The sequence below is a fragment of the Hippoglossus hippoglossus genome, chromosome 13, assembly GCF_009819705.1.
Source record: "Hippoglossus hippoglossus isolate fHipHip1 chromosome 13, fHipHip1.pri, whole genome shotgun sequence".
Taxonomy (NCBI): domain Eukaryota; kingdom Metazoa; phylum Chordata; class Actinopteri; order Pleuronectiformes; family Pleuronectidae; genus Hippoglossus; species Hippoglossus hippoglossus.
In genome coordinates, this window is record NC_047163.1 from 780,001 (window position 1) to 789,178 (window position 9,178).

A 9,178-nucleotide genomic window follows, 5' to 3' on the forward strand; every position below is an offset into this window, starting at 1 on the left:
GTGTGTGTGTGTGTGTGGACACCTCAGCCTCGTGCTGCTAAAGCTTCTTTTATGTCCACGGTGGCGTCCTGCTGAGAGCTCAGGGCCAATTAAAGCCTCAGGAGAGAGAGAGAGAGAGAGAGAGACACCTCCAGGCCTCTAACCTCGCTCGCCCAGGGTGCTGATCACAGACTGGGACGAACCAGCTGGTTCACTCTGTCCGAACATAAAAGATGTAAAAACATATTTTCATATTCCATTGATTTCTTTTCTGTCCAACCTGGACGATGACGTCTGACGAGGTCTTTTCATTCTGTTGGTAACTGAAAAACAACTGAACACAGGATATTACCCACGATCCCCTGCTTCCTGATATTTTCAAAGTTTTCCTTCAGAGTGTTTTTCACTGATCTCAGTTCAGCTTCAGTCTTCAGCTGCAGCTGGTTGTGACAGTGGAAGCTGACTCTCAGTCAGTTCTTCTCACAGGAGATGGAACCCACTCAGCAGAGTCACAGAGAACAGACGCTCAGGGAGAGAAGGAGGAAACTTTCTCATGTTCACACTAAACATCAGACTCACTTTCATCCAGCTGCTGTTAAAAGGTCAAATTTAAATTGTGTTGCTTTAACAACTGAGATCCAGATGTTTCAGGAGCTAACATGTTGTTGATCGTCCATCAGGCTGGAGTGAGCTGATCCTTCTGTTTAAACATTTGATAAGTTACATTTTCTTTTTTCCAGGCAGTTCTTAGATGTTTGTGAATATTTCAGATGTTAAATTAAGACCATATGTGTCGTCTCATTTTTTAAGAATCATCAATAATCTTGATCCTGTGGAACTTTCAGTTCTGGAAAGAAAATAGTTACATTTGGCGACACACTTGACCGCTGCTGGTCAAATTAATGAGATCAAGTAGGAAATGAGTGACAGCTAATGATACGTTACTAACACCTCTAACGGAGAAGAGGAGTCGGGTGTCGCCGGGCAGCATGCCTCCCTCAGCTCTCCAACAATACGCTGACACTTACCTGGTGACATCACCTGCTAGCAGCTCTCACATTGGCTGACGAGAAACTCAGGAGAGGTCGGTGGGAGTGCGGTTGTGCGTTGGTGTGTGTGGGCGAACGGGTGCTGCCACTGAAGCGTTGTTAATGTTTTGTTGTGTTTGGACAAAGCGTTCTTCCTGGTTACTGAGGTGTGAGAAGAACGAGATTTGATATTTCCTTTTGCAGAGTGTGTCTGTGTGTGTGTGTGTGTGTGTGTGTGTGTGTGTGTGTGTGTGGGTGTGGGTGGTAGACCTGTATACTATCATTAAGTCTCAGTGGTATGACTTGTCTTCCATAGTTGTAATCTGAGTTATTCGAACCAAACCAAACTCATATTCAGAAAACACACATTTTAAGAATAGGCCGTTTTTATAGGCTGAATAAGTGTCTGAAACCTGTCTTCTGGCTAGTGACCAGCAGGGGGCGACTCCACTGGTAGTTTCTATAGAAGTCTATAGAAAGTGACTTCTCACTTTATAACGTCAGGAAACATTAAGGAGTTTCTGTCTCAGTCTCTAGTTTCAAGTCTTCTTCAAACAGCTGATGTTCATTTAGTGAATTATGATCATTTAGGCCCAATCCCACCCCCCCTTAGCTCTTCCCCTTCGTTTTGCACGTTCAAGTGTCGGGGTGGGCCGTCCCAATCCCTGTTGGGACGGAGGGGTCGGGCTAAGGGGTCGGGCTCTATACCCCACCAAACGGAGATCTTTCAGACCCTCACTTCAAACCTAGGGGTACCCAGAATGCCTTGCGAATCACCAGTAAGCTGGTAGAGGGACCCACAAATGTACTATTTTCTCCATTAATAAGGATTTAAAAATTACGATAATGATTGTAATATCTTAGTTTGATATCATTTCAATGGATTATTGACACTTTTTTCACAACAAACTTAAAGCAAAAGATTGGACCGCGCTAGCATGTTTACATCGACGACTACTGATGATGTAACACTGCATGAAAAGAAGAATTTGTGTCAGTTAGTGCCCTTGTACATTTCTGTGGAAGTTCAGGTTAACGACTGTTCACAGGGATCTACAGGCTGCACAGAAAACTGCCAGGAATTGACGTGGGGTTCCGGTTTTGGGCAGTTTTACAAGCCTGAGAAGCTTGGCAGTTGACCCCACTGCTCCTAGGTCTGGGGGGGGGGGGGGGGCTTTCACATGTAAATGACAAAACTGTGATCTTTACAAATGCAAATCAGGATAGTTTCACTCAGTGGTGCAGAGGTTACAACTTTTTCTAAAGGGTACTAACTCCCTTTTAAGAAAATCTCACGTATAAATACATCAGGCTTAGAATAATTATAGAATCATAAATTGTAGCTTGAAAAGATTTGCCTTATATAAGTTAGTATGCAATAATGAGTGTAATCAGTGATACAATTTCCAGGGTACAAGAGAAGTCTTTCTGCCGACACCAAAACACTGAGCTTCACATAAAGCATATCAGCTGTGTCATCGCGTGACAAAGTCCCAAACATTTGTCCTCCCAAACTACTGGGAAAAACTCAGCACCATATTCACATGTCCATGGCATAATAAGCTGTTGACTCCAATCATTTGGACTTCAGTTGTCCTATTGTTGTGATTAAACTTTCCCAGTAATCCATTAAAACACTCTTACAATAAGTGCAATAGCAACAGCAAGAATCATGTAAGTACATTAACTTAACACCAGAAAGAATAAACTGGTCCTCAGTCACATACTCATCCCATATAAATGTAAAGTACAATCTGAAAACGTCACACTCGTGAATACGTCCGTTCCTGAAGATGCCACGTCAGTCGTTAACGTCCACACGTTAGAGGGCTCGTCCAATCACAGCCTCGTGAATGAAGCGTCTGTCTCCCGCAGACAAGAAACACCTGTTTCCAGTGTAAAAGACTTGCTGAATTCAACACGACACTGTTTCCCTGGAGGAGAGGAGGAGTGCGTTGGAAAGCAAAGGCCCAGTGTGGACGAGTCGAAGCGGAGAAGACGGGCGCACAATCCCAAAATTACGGTAAGAGCTAAGCTACAGAGAGAAGCCATTGCTAACTGCAAAGCTAACTAAGTAACACGATCCCTAAATGGGATTGGGCCTTAAAGTCAAATAGACCTTAAAGCACCAGATGTATTGGGGGGTGGATACCACAGTGTGATTGACAGCTAGTAACGTCCAATAGGTACAGGTGGGCGTGTCCTGGAGCTCTCAGCCAGGCTCCGCCCCCCACTCCTTCAAATACGGCAGCTCACAAACCAATGGGTTCCAATGAATCGTTGATTGGCTGTTACTGTAAAACACATAAGAACAAGTCCTTCAAAGAACAGGTAGAATCAGAATACGTTGATGGTTCAGTCTTTGACCGCTGCCAGTTTGTTGTTCTCTCTGCAGGTTCCCTCCACTCCACAAACTAATCTGGTTTAATCCCAACAGGAATCCAGCAACGAACACCTCGAGATCCAAAATCCAACCACACCACTTTTCATTACTTCCATATTAGAGTTATTTAACACAGCGTTTAACATGTGCAACAAACAACACTGACCGCGTCCTGTGGCAGCTGCAGTCGTCATCACAGTCACAATCAAATTACAGTTTGATTTATTTCTTTGGTTTTTCGACTTTACCTTAAACAACGTCTTGACTCGCCCTCAGCGAGGAATCGAACACGGCCGATCATCAGGCCTCCAGGTCTCGACATGTTTTCCAGGTTTTAAAGCTGGAAAACAAAGACACATCAAAATTAAACCATCATTATATAAGAACATTTTTCATGCAATGAAATTACATGAAAGTCAATGATGTGATGCGATAGATGCAAAATTCATATAATTTGCTTCACCTGCTGGAGTTGAAGTACTTGAATTCCATATTCATGAAGAATGGGCGAGAAACATGAGTGGAAACAATATTATAGGGAATTTCTTCAAATTAGGTACAAACGTTCAGTTGAACTTGGAAATGAACTGATGGGGATTCTAGTTGTCTCTGGAATTTTCCTCAGCAGCCACACAAACAACAACAATGCAATTTCCAACTAAAAGATAGAAAATCTGATTCTGGGGGATTTTAAACTTTTTGCTCTTTATTTGAACTTATTATGATGGATATAAAATCATATAATATATTATTCAAAGTGATTAAATGTGGAGAGCTGTGTGCTTTACTCCCCGTGAGCATCTTATTGACATGACAGCAGCCATCAAATAACAGTGAAATAAAATACATTGTATAAAATAACACAAAAGCATTTCAAAATAAAACCAATGAAAACAGAGAGAGGTCACTGCTTCATTATGAGAATATATATGAACTAATAGTTAATTAAAATGTATATTTTTTTCTTTGTATCTACAACTTTTTCAAATTGGTTCTGTTTCCACTTGATGCTGCTGAAAACTCAAATCAAAAGTTGTAGAAAATGTAAATGTAAATAAATCAGTAGTAGTTTAAGCATTTTAATTCACTTTGTCACTTTGCTTCTGATCCTGGATGTCACCCGAGGACAAACCATAGAATGCACACACACACACACACACACACACACACACACACACACACACACACACACACACACACACACACACACACACACAATGCGCAGCCACCAAACACCCAAACACAGAGTAGAAAAGGCTGAGAGAAGCTCTGTTGGTGGCTGTTGTGTCTCCATACCAAATACTGGGGGTCGGTTGTAGTGTGTGTGTTTTTTGTGTGTGTGTGTGTGTGTGTTCTGATGGGGGGGTCCTGGAAAGCTGCACCAAGTGGCTGAACATCAGCCAAGCCTGAAGGGGCAACCAGCGAGCCGGTCTTCATGGTAACAGTAGTAGTAGTAAATAGTCGTCTTTAATGTGTTAGTCAGTTGTTTATCTAACACTGGAAAAAGGTGGAATTTTTGTCAGTGATCCACAGATCGTACAACTTCTCTAAATTCATGATGATCAGATCGAAGGTTTTAGTTTATCACAGTCTATACGACTACGTTTTAGTTAGATAACAGCATTTTCATCATAAAACAATCTCTGTCCACGCAAACGTTTTGGCTCCATATCAGTTTAAGTCCCCGTCAATACTAAAATGCCTGAAAAAATCATATGACCACTCATGTGCACTGTGCACTCCCCACTCAAGACGGGACTTGTTGCAGATTGCTCGAATGAATGATGTCTCAAACTAACACCGGTCCAGCAGTGTGTGGATGCAGCATGAGACTCATACAGGACATCTCTACTATCGCCATGTTTGTTGTTGTCAGAAACTCTCTGCGCTGCCCTCTAGTGGATGTATTTTGCATTGTGTGAAAGGATGCATCTCTTTTTGTACGTAAAGGCAGAATAAATGAGTGATTGACACCAAACAATGTCCAATGGGTGCAGATGGCAGGTGTGGGTGGGTGTGCTGTGTCCTCGAGTTCTCAGTCAGGCTCCACCCACCGCTCTTCTATATATGGTTACCTCTGGTTTTAAAAAACAAGATGGCGCTGAACAACAAGTCAAAGTGAGGCTTTAGAACGGCACCTCACAACAGGTGCCGTCACGGTGACCAATCAAAAAGAAGAAACACAATAACACACTGATGGCTGCCATCTTCTTCTACTAATGAGAGGAGGAGTTAAGATCAGCGTGGACACACAGCAGGTGTGAATGTGGTTCAAATTCAATCAGGATTCAAGACGTGTTTTAATATCAGGTGTAAACAGTCTTTGACAATAGATGGTCCTCACAAGTATAGAAATACAAATCAGCGAGTGTGTGTTGAGTAGCAGCAATGTCTCTTGTCGCCGTAGCGATGGAACAGCCAACATTTCCCCCAGTGAGAATGCTCAGACCAGAGTAAAACCCACCAATCAGAGAGCTGCTGCATTTTTACTTTGGCAGGGTGGGCCAATCAGATACCTGCCAATAATACACACACACACTTACACACACAGCAGCAGGTTGTTGACAGCGTCTGTCACAAGTGATAAAACAGATTCAAGGACTCTGACAGAGTGTGTGTGTGTTTCAAGCTGCAGGTGAAACAGCCTCCAAAGCTTCTGATCTGAAACTTGTAAAAACATTTTGAAAGATTAAACCTCGTTTGATATTTGTATGTGTTTGCTTATGTTAGAATCACATGTTGACTCCCTGAACTATCAGGATGAAAGCTCATTGGTTTGTTCACCAGCTTCTGCATCATGGTCACTGATCGTCTTTATATACAGTCACTGATCCTCTTTATATACAGTCACTGATCCTCTTTATATACAGTCACTGATCCTCTTTATATACAGTCACTGATGGTCTTTATATACAGTCACTGATGGTTATTATATACAGTCACTGATCATCTTTATATACAGTCACTGATGCTCTTTATATACAGTCACTGATCATCTTTATATACAGTCACTGATCCTCTTTATATACAGTCACTGATCATCTTTATATACAGTCACTGATGCTCTTTATATACAGTCACTGATCATCTTTATATACAGTCACTGATCCTCTTTATATACAGTCACTGATGGTCTTTATATACAGTCACTGATCATCTTTATATACAGTCACTGATGGTCTTTATATACAGTCACTGATGGTTATTATATACAGTCACTGATGGTTATTATATACAGTCACTGATCCTCTTTATATACAGTCACTGATCCTCTTTATATACAGTCACTGATCATCTGTATATACAGTCACTGATCCTCTTTATATACAGTCACTGATCATCTTTATATACAGTCACTGATCGTCTTTATATACAGTCACTGATCCTCTTTATATACAGTCACTGATCCTCTTTATATACAGTCACTGATCATCTTTATATACAGTCACTGATCATCTTTATATACAGTCACTGATCCTCTTTATATACAGTCGCTGATCATCTTTATATACAGTCACTGATCGTCTTTATATACAGTCACTGATCCTCTTTATATACAGTCGCTGATCCTCTTTATATACAGTCACTGATCCTCTTTATATACAGTCACTGATGGTCTTTATATACAGTCACTGATCATCTTTATATACAGTCACTGATCCTATTTATATACAGTCACTGATCATCTTTATATACAGTCACTGATCCTCTTTATATACAGTCGCTGATCCTCTTTATATACAGTCACTGATCCTCTTTATATACAGTCACTGATGGTCTTTATATACAGTCACTGATGGTCTTTATATACAGTCACTGATCCTCTTTATATACACTCACTGATCATCTTTATATACAGTCACTGATCCTCTTTATATACAGTCACTGATCATCTTTATATACAGTCACTGATCCTCTTTATATACAGTCACTGATCGTCTTTATATACAGTCACTGATCCTCTTTATATACAGTCACTGATCCTCTTTATATACAGTCACTGATCATCTTTATATACAGTCACTGATGATCTTTATATACAGTCACTGATGGTCTTTATATACAGTCACTGATCCTCTTTATATACAGTCACTGATCCTCTTTATATACAGTCACTGATCCTCTTTATATACAGTCACTGATCATCTTTATATACAGTCACTGATCATCTTTATATACAGTCACTGATCCTCTTTATATACAGTCGCTGATCATCTTTATATACAGTCACTGATCGTCTTTATATACAGTCACTGATCGTCTTTATATACAGTCGCTGATCCTCTTTATATACAGTCACTGATCCTCTTTATATACAGTCACTGATGGTCTTTATATACAGTCACTGATGGTCTTTATATACAGTCACTGATCCTCTTTATATACACTCACTGATCATCTTTATATACAGTCACTGATCCTCTTTATATACAGTCACTGATCATCTTTATATACAGTCACTGATCGTCTTTATATACAGTCACTGATCCTCTTTATATACAGTCGCTGATCCTCTTTATATACAGTCACTGATCCTCTTTATATACAGTCACTGATGGTCTTTATATACAGTCACTGATGGTCTTTATATACAGTCACTGATCCTCTTTATATACACTCACTGATCATCTTTATATACAGTCACTGATCATCTTTATATACAGTCACTGATCCTCTTTATATACAGTCACTGATCCTCTTTATATACAGTCACTGATCATCTTTATATACAGTCACTGATCCTCTTTATATACAGTCACTGATCATCTTTATATACAGTCACTGATCCTCTTTATATACAGTCACTGATCGTCTTTATATACAGTCACTGATCCTCTTATATACAGTCACTGATCCTCTTTATATAAAGTCACTGATCATCTTTATATACAGTCACTGATGATCTTTATATACAGTCACTGATGGTCTTTATATACAGTCACTGATCCTCTTTATATACAGTCACTGATCCTCTTTATATACACTCACTGATCATCTTTATATACAGTCACTGATCCTCTTTATATACAGTCACTGATCATCTTTATATACAGTCACTGATCCTCTTTATATACAGTCACTGATCCTCTTTATATACAGTCACTGATCATCTTCATATACAGTCACTGATCCTCTTTATATACAGTCACTGATCCTCTTTATATACAGTCACTGATGGTTATTATATACAGTCACTGATGGTTATTATATACAGTCACTGATGGTTATTATATACAGTCACTGATCCTCTTTATATACAGTCACTGATGGTTATTATATACAGTCACTGATCCTCTTTATATACAGTCACTGATCCTCTTTATATACAGTCACTGATCCTCTTTATATACAGTCACTGATGGTCTTTATATACAGTCACTGATGGTTATTATATACAGTCACTGATCGTCTTTATATACAGTCACTGATCCTCTTTATATACAGTCACTGATCCTCTTTATATACAGTCGCTGATCATCTTTATATACAGTCACTGATCGTCTTTATATACAGTCACTGATCCTCTTTATATACAGTCGCTGATCCTCTTTATATACAGTCACTGATCCTCTTTATATACAGTCACTGATCCTCTTTATATACAGTCACTGATCATCTTTATATACACTCACTGATCATCTTTATATACAGTCACTGATCCTCTTTATATACAGTCACTGATCATCTTTATATACAGTCACTGATCGTCTTTATATACAGTCACTGATCATCTTTATATACAGTCACTGATCCTCTTTATATACACTCACTGATCATCTTTATATAC